General features: G+C 37.5%; 1 protein-coding gene across 2 annotated transcripts in view; it reads right to left on the bottom strand.

Moving 5' to 3' along the window:
- The window catches only part of LOC126412195 (ubinuclein-1), a 389,778-nt gene that overhangs the window by 37,391 nt on the left and 336,911 nt on the right, over positions 1-15,476 (bottom strand). The gene's annotated exons all lie outside the window — the stretch shown is intronic.

Raw genomic sequence — 15,476 nt, 5'->3', positions numbered from 1 at the left:
AGGCTTCAGCTGCATATGGCATACATAAAGAAAGTTGGTGGCACACTTTATGATGAACCGAGTTCATTACCATAGCTAGAAGCTGTGTTAAACAGTGTTAGTGTCTCTTCTCTTTGGGTAGAGGTGAGAAGGGTGAATAATGTTAGGTTTGATATGCTTATACTGAAAATTAGTATGAAAAATGGAAAGGAAACTCCATGATCAGGCCCTGAAGACCACACAATAGTCACTGCCCACCATGTCATCCTCAGTCGTTCATCACCGGATGCGGTACGGAGGGGCATAGGTCAACATACCACACTCCTGGCCATTGTCAACATTCTGACGTTGGAACCACTACCTCTCAATTAGATAGCTCCTCAATTGGCATCAAAAGGGTGAGTGCATCCTGGTAGATTCCTCCCACCATGAAAGAATCTCTAGCAGTACTGGGAATCAAACCTAGGTCTCTGGTGTGAGGGTCTGTCACACTGACCATTCTGCTACAGAGAGAGACTATGCTGGTAACTAAAGCAATCATAAATTTTTAACATCAATCTGTATTGTATTTTGAGGCAGTCCCAGAAGTTATTGGAACTACTGTGTACATGTTCTGTATATCGCACTGTACTAAAGCAATAGAATGAATGCTGTAGCATTGAAGTATATATTCTACAGCATATCACCACAGGTTGCAACAAAATCGTCCTAAAACACATGTAGCACTCACAATGATGTATACAGTTAGCACATGGTGCTGTTTCCCATAACACAGTTTGAAGTCAAGGAGACAGTACAGAAATTAAACAATAAGAAGTTAGCAGGCATAGATGAGGTTCTCGTTTCTCTCCTGAAGGAGTGCGCAGATAGCCCATTAGCAAACATAATAAATTAATCCTTTAGTATACGTATTTCCCAGAGTACCTAAAACATGAACACAGTGTGCCCTTAGTAAAGAAAGGTAATGCAGAGAGTATTGAAAAGTACAGGCAAGTTTTACTACTTCTGACACACTCAAAAATTATTGAATCAATCATGAAAGCTAGATTAATGAGTTCCATGAATAAATACAATCTTTTTAACGAAGCACATTTTGGTTTATGGAGTTCACAAAAGTGGTGCTTGGAGCTCTTGACTGTGCAAAGCTGTTCACACAACTGACCATGAAAGAAAAGGGATAACTACAACATCCTGTCATATTACATAGCCACAATATAATGCTTTCACAAGAAAATCATGTGCCAAGACCTATAGTGCATGATAGAAATAGCTTGTCATTCTCCTCTCATATTATAAGGAGCGGGTGGGGATCGGTGTGCTGACGCGTATTTTCAGGGTGACAGAGAGGAAGACATGAACATGTGCAAGATTAGATTAGATTAGTACTTGTTCCATAGATCATGAATATGACACTTCGTAATGATGTGGAACGTGTCAGGTTAATAAAAGGTGTCTATACAAGATATTACATGACATCAAATATTACACGACACTTAATACTTTAATTTTTTTTGTTGGGGTTGGAGAAATTACCCACTTACTATATCCAAAAATTCATCTAATGAGTAGGAGTTGCCATTCAGAAATTCTTTTAATTTCCTTTTAAATGCTATATGGCTATTTGTCAGACTTTTGATGCTATTAGGTAAGTGACCAAAGACTTTTGTGGCAGCATAATTTACCCCCTTCTGAGCCAAAGTCAGATTCAACCTTGAGTAGTGAAGATCATCCTTTCTCCAAAAAGTGTTGTAGCCATGTACACTGCTATTACTTTTGAATTCGTTCGGATTGTTAATAACAAATTTCATAAGTGAATATATATATATATATTGTGAGGCTACAGTGAAGATCTCTAGCTCTTTAAATAAGTATCAGCAGGACGATCTTGGATGAGCTCCAGCAATTATTCTGATTACACGCTTTTGTGCAATGAACACTCTTTTACTCAACGATAAGTTACCCCAGAAAATGATGCCATACGAAAGCAGAGAATGAATAGGCGTGGTAAGCTAATTTATTGAAATGTATATCACCAAAATTAGAAAGTAGCTGAACTCAAACATTTCAGCAGATCTTCAGTGTGTTTTTTCCAGTTCAACCCCTCATCAATGCATACACCTAGAAATTTTGAATATTCTACCTTAGTTACCGATTTCTGATCGAAGTCTATATTTATTAATGGTGTCATTCCATTTACTGTGTGGAACTGTATGTACTGTGTTTTGTCAAAGTTTAATGAGAGCCCATTTGACGAGAACCACTTAATGATTTTCTGAAAAACATAGTTTACAATTTCACCAGTTAATGCTTGCCTGTTGGGTGTGATAGCTATACTTGTATCATCAGCAAAAAGTACCAGCCCCGCATCTTCGTGAATATAGAATGGCAAGTCATTAATATATATTAAGAACAGCAGAGGACACAAGACCGAACCTTGCGGCACCCCGTTCTTGATTGTTCCCCAGTTTGAGAAATAGCCAGTTCTTTGCATATTATGTGAACTGCTTATTTCAACTTTCTGCACTCTTCCAGTTAGGTATGATTTAAAACATTTGAGCGCTGTCTCATTTATGGGGCACAGTTTCATGTTTATGAGCTGGAAGTCAGTTTTCTGAGCAGACTGGAGTTAGTGCAAGAGAAACATGCTCGTAGTTCTGGAGTCACCTGCAGGTGTCGTTAGTGTGTGCACTGATGAAGAGCAAAACTATGTTCCATGTTACCTGGAGCAAATTGTGTTTAAATCAAAGTGCATTTTCGAGGGGCTTTCATTGTTGGTAAGGGCATCTGTCCTCATTGCAACAAGATTGTGCAAACCTGTCTAATCTCTCGCGAGCCAGTTGGCCATACACAGCTGTGACTTCTTCAACATTGGAAAGTGCGGACACTCTGATTTGAGGTGATCGACGGATCACTATCAAACACTTCGTTGCTCAATTGGATGTCTCTGTTGGTAGTGCTGACACACTCGACCAACAGTTGGGGTACTCAAATGTGTGTGCCTACTGGGTTCCTCGCTGCACTTCCATCTGTTTGGCCCAATAGAGGATGCATTCCACCGGAAGCACTATGTGGATGATGGGGAGGTTACTAGTACAACAAGACGTTGGCTCCGACATCGACCAGTGGAGTGGTACCATGTGAGTGTACAGACCCTCCCAGTAAGGTGACGTAAGGCCACTGCACTGAAAGAGATTATGTTGAAAAATTGGATTCTGTAGCCAAACGAGTGGGGAATAATAAGGTGTGTTGGACTCCTGAATAAAACCAACCTGCTTTCAGAAAGAAAAAAAAAAGTGTTGCATTACTTATGGAATAGGGACAAACTAATTGAGGCAGTGAGGTCATTACATCATATTTAGGAGGATAAAGTTTGCTCTGTCAGCCATCTCGATTTATGTTTTCTGCTATGTTCCTAAATCTTTTCACGCAAATGCCACGATGGTTTCTTTATCAAGGTCATGGTCCTCATAAAAGCATACTTATATTCTGTGTCTGCCCATATATTTTTGAGCTACTGTAAGAAGGTGGAAAAATCGGACACAGGGTTAATTTCACATGGGAACAGCATATTTCTGTTCTTACGATGGTATCACTGAATGCAAGCTTTTATTTCATGCGCAATTTGCTGTTTACACCTTATGTATTGACAAGCATATACGAACACACATTGTTGCAGTTGGAACAGTGGTGTGTCACATATTACAGTGCAGTGTACAATTGTTGATAGCTATCTTTATGCTAATACTTTCATCTTGTACTAGAAGAGAAAAAACTGGTAAGCTTAATTTGCTCATAGTTTACTTAGTTAAATGTTAAGAAGGAAATGTGAATACAGTTTGTCTCCACATCTCACGTTCGCTAAGTGTAGTGAACTATTTACAGATAACTACACACATTGGGGTAATATCAGACAATGCCGTGTACCTACAAAAGGGAGACTTGGTGCTCTTCCAAGATGCAATTAAGACACTGAAAACCTTGAAAAGATGGTTGCTGTTGTAAGATCAGGAAAACTATCTTACAGAAAGGGATCAAGCAAATTTAATGTATCATGTTCGGCGTTAGAGAATAAAGTTAATAATACAAACCCTCCAGTGATTGGAAGGCCTTCTTGTCTTAAGTACCATTGAAGAGAACACACTTGTTTGTGGTATTTTAAGGGTTGCACATTGGGGTTTTTCTTTTATCTCTGATGATGTTAGGTACAAAGTGAAAGGATAGCTTGATAAATGTGGACGAAGGGAGAAACGTTTTCCTTGTAACATGCAGGGATTGAGTAGTCACGGTCATTCTTACAGTGTCACTATGCCATATTAAGCGTCTGGCTATCTGAGAACATTAAAGGCAACATGTCAAAGTGAGTTACGAGGCAGTGAAATCATATTTCCAGAATGTTGGTGAAAAAATGGAAAATATCGATTCCAAAAATGTAATCAATTATGACGAGACCAATCTGTGTGATGACACTGAGAGGAAGTATGTGATTGACAGAAGGAGAACAAAACATCCTGAAAGGATCTTAGATTCTTCTAAGATTAGTACATTTCAGTAATGATTTGTGTCACTGGGGATGGAAATCTGTTACCTCCCTATGTGGTTTTAAAATCAGAGCATTTATGGGACACCTGGTAAGGAGGTGGTCCCAAAGGAACCCTCTATAACCGCAATAAAAGTGGATGGTTTGATCTGTCTACATTCGAAGACTGGTGTATTACTATTGCACTGCCTTACCTGAAGTCAATGAGAGGGAGAAAGTTACGTTAGGAGATAACTTTTCAAGTCATATTTCGCTGCGACCAATTGACGACTGTGAGAAAAATAAATTCTCTTATTTTGTTGCCACCAAACAGTACTCATATATTACAGCCATTAGACTTATTGCCCGAGGGAGATAATTCTCAAAACAACTCTTTAGAAGGCTGGTCTTCGAGCTTTGAAGATATGCTTCAGAATGTTCACTATGGAATGAAAAATAACAGAAGTGTCCACTGAAAGCGAAAATTGGATGTTGTCCCAGGAAAATCCATTTCAGGCATTGATATGATTAAGAAAGAATATGCTGGCTCAGTGTCTGAATTGCTTGTGAATAATGATGCAATATCCACTGGTGACAAAAGCAACAGAACAGAGGAAACACTTCCGGGAGTGGAGGCTTTTATTCTTGTGGTTTATCCACACATGACGGGGAGGGGGGGGGGGGGGGGCAGCAGCAAAATAGGCAGTTTGTCACAATCACAACAGAAGTGGGTGCAAAGGAAATGGAAGTGAGATTTCTGCATCCACACCAAGGCAGCAAATCTCTGTTTATTTTTCCTGTCATTCCAGATGATTACACTGTTAACAAAAGCCAAATTGAAAGAGTGTGGCTAACTCCAAGAGAAGAAAAGGGGAAGTTTTCTTTCACTCAGAACATATTGTAGGTTGTTATTGATTTGATGTGTTAGTAGACTGTCTTTATTAATGAAATATTTTGTAAATATGTCTGTGAAAGTTTTCTAAATGTGTGTCAAATGTTTACTGAAGATGTATAGAATATTTTGTAACCATCTGCAGAAAATGTTTTCTAAACATGTTCCTAAATATGTGTATTTTTTAAGAAGATAGTCACTGTCTGAAATTACCCCATTAGAGGGTAATATGGACCTTTGCGTGAAAATTCAATGAATGTCTCAAATTACATCATCAAAGGGGTAACATCAGACAGTTTTTATTTGTTAGATTCGGACTCACCAAAAAATATTTTTGGCGAAAGTTCTTTGATCATATTATCTTCCAACATCATCCATAATATCTTGCACTTTTTGTCACGAGAATCTAATGTTCTTTACGAAGTTAACTTAAAGAATATGAAAATTCCATCCGATCTTACCCCACCTAACAGTATTATTAAGACAAATCCTTTTTCAATTAAGTGCTAGTATCAGTAATAACTAGCTAGGTAGACGATTTTGATAAGTTTACTCATGTCATGCAAAACCAAAACCTCTAAAGATCTTTGAGAACTTTATGACAATTTGTTGGGTGAGATTTTACTATAAAATTCACTGAATGGTTCTCCCATAGCTAACTGTATGCTTGTCTCAGCTCCAAGCACACAGCATTTGCAGTTAGATGAAATCCAAGTGTCAGTGACAAATATCTTACAGCTTACATATGGACTCTCTATCTTTGTTATTGAACCATAGTTGATCATTCCAAACCTAACTATCTCTTGCTACATTTACTATGTAATGCATTTACTATCTCCATCACATTTTCCTTGTCAGGTCTGAGTGCTCAGGTAATTAGCAACCATTATCTTGTTAAATTACTATGAAGAAATATTACTCTATGTATTTAAAATTACAAACACAATAATAGCATTACAATTACTGGTACCGTCCTCCAAGTTTACGAAATTGTTTAATTTTGTGTATGTTTGTTGGCAAAGGTTCAAGATTTTATGCTACTCTATTACAGGCAAAATGAAATCTTCCTGGTGGCTGATGGAAATAAACAATTAGTCACTTTTTTCTGGTATTTCTTTAGTATTTTCTCTCTCTCTATGGTCTGTATGCATCAGTATTCAGGCTTGAGTGAAATAATCAATGACATTGAGAGTTGTGGAGTGAGGGAACTCTGACAATGGGACGCACCTGACTGCCTTTATGTGAGTCAAGGTTTAAGTAAATGAATGGTTTATGGAACAGCTACTACTCTTGGGGTCAACAAATGGTAAGCTCTGATGATAGATTAGTAATACTTGAAGAAGAGTTATTTAAGATGAAGCTTGATTTTTATCTGAGCTATAGCAAGAAAACAAAGAACATAGAAAATTTAGAAAAGAACACATTTTATTACAGGGAAAAAGAGCATTGGGAAAATTGTAATGTAGGCTTCATTATAAAAAAGATAAGTGAAAAGAATATCATTGATATTGATGGAATCTTAGACAGAAAAAGTTGAATTGTTTTAAAAACAAACGAAAGATATTCCTTTGAAATCATTCAAAATGTAGCATCCATATGCTCACATTCTGATGGGGTGGTAATACACCTCTGAAAAGAGTTATAGAAACTGATCAATAACAGCAAACTCCATCAAAAGATGATAATGGGTAATTTAAGTGCAAAAGTGAGACAAAAACTAAAGACTAATTCTTTACTGGAAAACTTTGGGTGTATGATAGAGGTCATTCATTAGTAGAACTTGCTGAGAACAAAAGGTTTGTATTTGGTAAACAGTAATTACAATTAAACTGCTTGTATTTGCCAAGTGATGATGAAATATTACAAGAGACCACAGATTTGTAAGATACAGAGTCAAAACAGATACAAAGTTAGAAATAAGCAGACTAATCAGGCAAGAAGTGATAAATGTAGATTATCTGAATGTGCTTAAGGATAAAGGAGGTGAAACAGATTCTATTATATGACAACACAGATAGATAAAGTAAAAATTGAGTGTTTTGAAAGGTAACATCAGATAAGAAGTTTAAAGTCATTTGAGGTACAAAGGAAAAAAAATAGTCTAGGAGGTAAAGATGTTTTAATATGAATCATTAAAACTGGAAGAAAAGTCATACAAAAGGAACTTGCAAAATTATTTACAGAATTCCTACATATTAAGAAAACTCCTCCAAACTGGAACATGCTAAAATATTTTTGTTCTATTTCACATGAAAGGAGACTAACATGACAGGCAAAACAGTAGACATATCAGCCATCTCTCCTTAATTTAGACAACGGTTGCTATAGTTACCTTCATCCATTTGATTTTAATCAAGCAAAAGAATAAGATCTATTAATACAATATTGGGAAGTCCCTAGAAAAAGCACTGATAAACCAAGATGCATGTAAAGAAGACAGAAATTCTTGCTAACCATTCTGGCAGAGTCCTTTCACAAAGTTAACGGACTAACAATATGTGTATGTACACAAACAATTGTAGACTGGGCGTAACAGAAGGCATGGTGTTGGGGAGAGCAGTGGATGTGGGATGGAGGCTAGCAGAGACTGAGGCGAGGAGGGCAGCAGGACTGGAGCATGTTTTGGCCACACTTAGATGAAGGCCATTCATTTGGTTGGACAGAGGATTGGTCGTCATGTCCCGAGCAATTTGGCACAAATGTTTTGGTTTCCTCTTTATGCTTTTCAGTCTTTGAGGAACCCAGTGGGCACAAACCCATGAATATGCTAACCTGTGAAAAATTGTGTCAGCACTACAAAGAGAGATGTGAAGTGAAGATATAGTTGCTTGATTGTTATTTGTCAATCATCTGAAATAAGAGTGTGTGCACACTGCAGCCATCACAGCTGTGTGCAGCTGGATTGCACACGGAAGATCAAACAGATTTCTTTCTCCTCGTTCTGTTGACAACAGATGCTTCGCCCAGCTTCTATTCACTGCCTGGTGTTTTTAGACAGTCTGTTAATATTTGTGATGGTGTGGTTTTCCACCAAAAGAAATTCAATAAATGATCATTATTTTGAATGCACCTCAGTTGCAACTGCTGTTTTGAACGCTTGTTACAGTGCTGCAATCTACCAGGAGTTACTGGAAATACATGGGATGAAATGGGTATGTTTAAGGCTGTTGCAAGCAAAATCGTGCTTTTTACTGAACCAAAACTGGCTGAGGGATGCCGTACAAACACTGTTTGAAAGAAAGCAAACATTGTTGCACTTCTGAAAGCAGACATGGAAGTTGAAGATCTGAAAGATTATCAGTCATTATCTTTCCTACAAAAATATAAGCAAAGTTGATATTAAACTGAATGAAGGCTTATATCAGAGAGAAAAATATTACATCTCACATCTTAACTATAACTCAACATACTAAGGGTGAATATAACAATTGAGTAGTTATGGGCATGGTATCACACCATTTACAAAGCTATGAGCTGGATGTGACATTGTCTGCCACAAACTGCAGGGGAAGAGCAGCTATGAGATGACCCAGGATCTTATGGTAATTACAACCATCAAAGTCACCTCAAAAATTATTCCTGTGATGGATTTCAGAGAAGTACAAATTAAATCAGCTAATAAAGTATAACAAAAAAAATTTCTATTAGCTGAAAATCTTGATCAATATAAAATGTAAATCAAAAACTATAACACTGTTTAATGAAAACCCAATGAAAGCTACAGTTTGTAATTTTCCCCTTCATTTCAGGCAAGACTCAAGGAGGCCAACAGCCACATAGAAAGAATAATAATGAAGCAATGTTCCAATACAAATTACCTAGAAGTAACTCTTCAAAAGCATTGCTTTAATACCAATTAAAAAGTCAATGTTAGGAATAATATGTTATGAAATTCAACCTGCATGACCTGGGGATGCCACTATTCATTTATGACAACTGCTGTGAGCAAAGTACTTCTCCACTGAGGAATATTTTAGGTACACAAGGAAATCTACACAAGCCATGAAAATCATTTGCCCTCAATGAAAGTTAACTACTAATAACTGACAGCCTAAAACCAACAATGGAAAAACTTCTTACATGGCTTGTCTCACACCTCCAAGTGGCAGCTTATAAGGGAGTGTGTTATGTTGTCTGTCTCCCAATACGACAACTGATCCATGGTTCACAGACCACCACTCAGCAACTGAAATCCAGGAAAAACTTCTTGAATTTCACTGTAGAGTTCAAGGAACAAGCAATTCCTTGGCTGTGAGGCTGGACAAAATTGAAAGACTATCACTGGATTTTAGCGTCCCAAAAGTTCGCATCTGGATACCAAGAGATGTATTGTCCAGGGAAGATCAGAATATACTTTGGATTAGTGTTGTTAAGCATAATGAAAACCTTTTCAACTTATTTTATTAGACTTCCCAAGACCATGTGAATGTCATAGGACACAGTTCCACAAATGATTTCCTGTTTCCAGTGCCATGTGAAGACCTCCTGGAAAGACTTTGTATCTGCATGATCAAATGGAATAGATGTGACAAATTTCTCGGCTGTGACTGTTTAGCAATTTCAACTCATTTTGTTCCATTTCACCCAAAATAGATAGTGTGTTTTAAAGTGATACAATGCTTCTGAAAACTACTACTACTACTATTATCATTATTAATACATTTTTCTAGAACATGCTGTTGAAAAGTCAAGGGAAAAAATCTAACAATCGCCCCCACTGCCACCCCCCCCCCCCCAAAAAAGAATGCTGTGTTATGTAATGCCCATGATAACAACATTGTAGGAATACAGTAACTCATACAAGTATCATAACAGCTGTTACTTCTAACCATGATCAACAATTTAACAAGGAAGGTGATAAAATTATTGTGAAACACTATTACCCCATGTTACAAATTCTATGATGTGTTGTGGAGCACAGACAAATTTGTCATAAGTGAATATAAAGTAATATGTAATGCAGTATAGATGGAAAGAATGTTCTGTTTCTCAAGCCATAACCCTTCTAACGCAGCTCCTCTGGCAATTCATATCTGCAGAATTAACAAGTCTCATTGGCATACAACTATCTGATTATTTCACAATGAAATACATCACAGGGGCAGATATGCTGGTGTGAGTACAGATGGAGTTGACATTATGGATACACAATGGCTGCATATTGTATGGCTCTTGTATGGTTGAATAAAACACCAGTTTTGTGTAACTTTAGCAAAAGCTACTAAAATTATCATCTGCTCCGTAAGAGATTTTTCCAGTTCACTATAATCTCGGTCAAGAGTATGTGAACTTGAGGAAATGATAGGAAAAGTAATAATTAAATATTTTCCATGTATACTTAGGTCAAAGCCATTGCTAAAGGGTAGGAAAGCAGGAGATCAAGGCAGGTCTGTAGACAGAAATTTTCTTTCACAACCTGTGGAACTAAATTAAAAAGATTTATTTATGAGCATTACTGGCAGATTAGTTGCATAACAGAGAGAGAGAGAGAGAGAGAGAGAGAGAGAGAGAGAGAGAGAGAGAGAGAGAGAGAGAGAGAGACTTGGTTTAGCTTCTCTCAATGACATTACACACTACACAATCATTTTAAATTCAGCGTTATAAGCTGAAGAGGTGTGCTTTGGAGGTGCCTGGCTGAATTCAGAGTTCTAACAATGAAAGAAAAGTGGAATATGGCAAGGTACAAAAACGAGCTAACAAGCAGCTTATGGGCTGGCTTTCTTCAGTTTCCTTCATACTAAGGGATTTGAAGGTTCATGAGAAGCTAGCCTGAAGACTAGTAATTACAAAGCTGTTGGTTCTATCCTTGCCAATAGCACCCCCCCCCCCCCTCCCCCTCCACTTCGCATTCTATATTTACTATCATGTGGAAATGTTTAAGTAACAAATATTGAACCATAATGTTTATATTTTAGTTATTAATCACTTTAGGATAATTTAAAATTTGATAGAAGCATTTGAAATGTCTCAGTGTTAAATGAAAAAATTATATCCATCAATAATGCCCATGAGTTTATGGAAACTGCTGGGGAAACAGAAAACTTGATATCGCCTAATAAAAACATGTTGTTTGAATGCAAGAAATTTGCGGCAATTCATTCCATGCACAGACATTTGCGCAGACATCTGTGCAGACAAATTGTTGCTTGTGGGTGGGCCTAAAAAGTTTCCAGGGGTTGCAGGAGAAAACAAAGAAAATACAAGCACAAAATTGACTGACCAGGAAAATAACGAAAAACTGTTGGGAAGAAAAATGGAAAAAAGAAAAAAGGCGGAAGTTACTTCATTTGGTCCTCAAGAGGCCAAACCAATTTTTTAAAAAACTGTTCAGTTCTAAAAATAAAATATTTTTGTATTTTCTATTAAACATTTTACATTTTTTGCAACAAATTTTAATTTATTGTGAACATTTACATTTTCACATGATTAGTCATTAAAATATAAAAAATATCATTTTTGCTAAATATTATGGTACAATATATGTTAATTAATGTTTCCACTTGTTAGTAAATATACATTTGGTTTATAGCCATAAGGTCGTAATCCAAGGCATAATTCTCTGCCAAAGGTTTTGTCTTCCACTGCTGGAGACTTCATCACATGCTTTTATGAGTCAAAAAGACTCAGACTCAAACAAGATCAGCAAGCTGAACTGTTTATATGTATCGCTGAACGGTTTATATGTATCCATGCAACGGTTGGTTGGTGATCTCAGCAGACCTCTGCCTATTATCGTGGAGTCACGCTAGCTAATGCTACAGAGGTTGTAGTGGGGAAGATTTGGCACTGTCTGTTTACTTCAGCAGTAGGGCCCACAGCTTGCTTAATTTCAATCCTTCTCCTTCTATTGGAACTCTTTTTATGCTTTAGAACTTTAATGGCCTCTCTGTTCATTATAGCATAGTAATTATTAGATCTTTCTAAAACCACGGTGTCAGAGAAACGAATCTGGAGGTTTCCTGGTCCTACCGTGTGATCTACTATTGCTGATTGAGTATGTGAACTTGAGGAAATGATAGGAAAAGTAATAATTAAATATTTTCCATGTATACTTAGGTCAAAGCCATTGCTAAAGGGTAGGAAAGCAGGAGATTAAGGCAGGTCTGTAGACAGAAATTTTCTTTCACAACCTGTGGAACTAAATTAGTAATTATTAGATCTTTCTAAAACCACGGTGTCAGAGAAACGAATCTGGAGGTTTCCTGGTCCTACCGTGTGATCTACTATTGCTGATTGAGCTGTCTCACCTAAGTGACAACCGCTTTTGGGTTCTTCGAGGCAGGCGTTAATACTTCTTTTTGTAGTTCCTACATACACTTTGCCGCAATTGCATTGGGTTTTACATATTTCTCCTGTGGTGAGCAGTGGGTGTAGGTCCTCTGCAGTGTAAAAATATTCACGCAACTTTCTCGTTGGTTTCAAAACTTACCAATATTGTGTTTTCCAAGTGCTTTGCTGATATTAACTGCCACACTTTTTTTTTACAAGAGGAAGGAAAACTCTCCCTTTAATTGGTTCTTTTCCATTGGGAACTCTAAACCTTTTAGGATACAGCACCCTATTTATCTCTTTGTTGGAGTAGCCATTTCTTATCTGTCTGAGTGTGTTGGCTTTCTTTTGTAAATCCTTGTCGCCAGTTTTGTAAAGGCCTCATCGCTATTGCTGTGCAGGCTGAGTTAGCATTGTTGTTATGGTAGGCTGAGTTTGTGAGATCATGAAACGGCTTCTGATGCAGTACATCACCAAGGCAATTCCTCCCTGCCACTATATAACACAAAAAAGGCCCTCAATGGCTAAGTGCTAATAATCGTAGGTATACTTCATAGTACATAGCAAATGCAATTTACAACCACTGTCTGTTCACTTCTAAGACTTCACTAAATGACATTTCCTGTCTAAGTCTGCTCTGGATGATGATCTATAACCAAGTGGACAAGAGCGGCTCTTCTATCCTCCGAGTAGGCTTCTGTCCATTGTCATCTAGTCATTGGGGGATTGCACTCGGCCGGCAATTGGCCAAGGCGAAGTCGATATCTTCATTCTCAGCACCGCACGTGGCAATGGTTGAACTTGTGCAAGTGGCAAGTCTCTATGGCACTGGCACCAGCTCGCATCTTTGCGCCTGTGGTGCTTTTCCCTTGGCTGTATCTCATTTGGACAAGACAGCATTTTCCGTAGTCTTTACGCAGCCAAGTGTAAATAGGAACTACAAAAAGAAGCATTAACACCTACCTCCAAGGACACAAGAGAAACTGTCGCCAGGGAAAGACAGATAATTCAACAGAAGCAGACCATGCACTAGGACTGGTAAACCATGAAATTCGTTTCTCTGACACTGTGGTTTTAGCAAGATCTAGTAATTACTAGGATAGGATGTACAGAGATGCCATATAAATTCTAAAGTACAGAACCAATTTCAACAGAAGACGAAAGCTGTGGGCCTTACTGCTTAAGTAAATAAACAGCACCAACTCTTCCCCACTACACCCTTTATAGCATACATCAGCACAAGTCCGCAATTGTAGACAGCAGTCTGATGACATCACAAACTGACCACTGCATGGATACATACAAACAATTCAGCTAGCCAAGCTTGGTTAAGTTTGTAACAGCTTTCCGACTCATTAAAACCTCTCATGAAGACTCCAGCAGTGAAAGACGAAATGTTAGGCATCTAATTTTGCCTTGTACCATGGCCTTATGCCCATATATCGAATACTGCAAACACTGGCCATGAAAGCCTGTGCTATATGAGTAAATATATAATTTACACATGATGAAATAAAGAAAAAAGAATATTGTTTGCTAGTAAGGAGTATCAAACCAAGTAGCAATGATCAAACCAACAACTTGACAATAACTCGACTTTTACGTTACCCCGCTCATCGATAGGCCATTTCGTTTTTAAAAGTTTTGTACTTAATGGCAGTTGGAAATCTTCTAATCTTTAAAGGCATTTTTTTTAAGGTTTTTCAAGAATTGTGTCTAACTTCTTTAGGAAACTGATGTAGCACTATCTCCAAATCATTAAGTATGAGGAAAATCAAAGAGGGCCAGTCTGTAAAGTTCCATTGAAAGCAATATCTTACATGCCTTTGGAGATAGGTTTCACTCACTTTCAGGATCTTTGAGGCAGTATATTTTTCAGATCCCTTTTTCCCCTCTTATGAACTATGTAGGAACTAAAAAACTACAGTTAAAACAATTATGCCACCAAAATGACAGACAGTTGCACTATAGTTTTTGTAACAAAATCAAGCTTTCAGATTTAATGAGGATTTTGTTTTCAGCCTAAATGTGCTCATTTCAGAAGCCTGCAACAAAAATCAAGTATATGCCTAGAAACACACTTGACTATAAACGTTGGATACATGGGATGGCCAGAAATAGTCTACAAACCTTGTAAGGGCTTTGCAGCGTAGGTTGAGCCCAGAAATAATTGTTAAGAAATAAATTTGATACAGCATTGAAGTTAACCAATCAGTCCATTATGCACACAAATTCAAGTGGTCCATGAGAGAAAGAGAGAGAGAGAGAGAGAGAGAGAGAGAGTTACTTTTAGGGATTCAGGATTTCTTTACTGGAAGTTGTTTTCATAGCATAAATGATAGCGCACAAGACTGATCAGCCTTTGTTTTGGGTTCAATCATTACTAGTGTCCCATGTCCAATTTTTTATTACACTCTTGGAACATGTATGGTGACACAGTCTCTGGTGGGCCACTTTAATTTGCATGTGCAACAGCCTGATTGGCTGACTTCAGTGCTAATTATCTCAGAAATGATACAACATATTGAATATTTTTCTTAACAATTGTTTCTCAGTGCTACCTGCCCTGCAACACCCTCACAACTTTTCAGACTGTTTCTGATAACCCTGAACAAGTATGTAAAGGATCTGGCAAGGATTTTCCCCCACCCCACAAAAAAAGGTGAATATTTGTCTTTTCTCGTATCTGGTTGTATCCATCTTGCAGTTGCCACTATTGTAATATTCTGAAAACAACATGTTATTAGCAACCACCCATGATGTAATAACTGGAACATTCATAAATAGCAGCCATGAACAGATAATTAATGTCTCACACAC

The sequence above is a fragment of the Schistocerca serialis genome, chromosome 7 (assembly GCF_023864345.2).
Source record: "Schistocerca serialis cubense isolate TAMUIC-IGC-003099 chromosome 7, iqSchSeri2.2, whole genome shotgun sequence".
In the NCBI taxonomy this organism is placed as follows: Eukaryota; Metazoa; Arthropoda; class Insecta; order Orthoptera; family Acrididae; genus Schistocerca; species Schistocerca serialis.
This window is presented reverse-complemented; position numbering and strand designations above follow the sequence as displayed.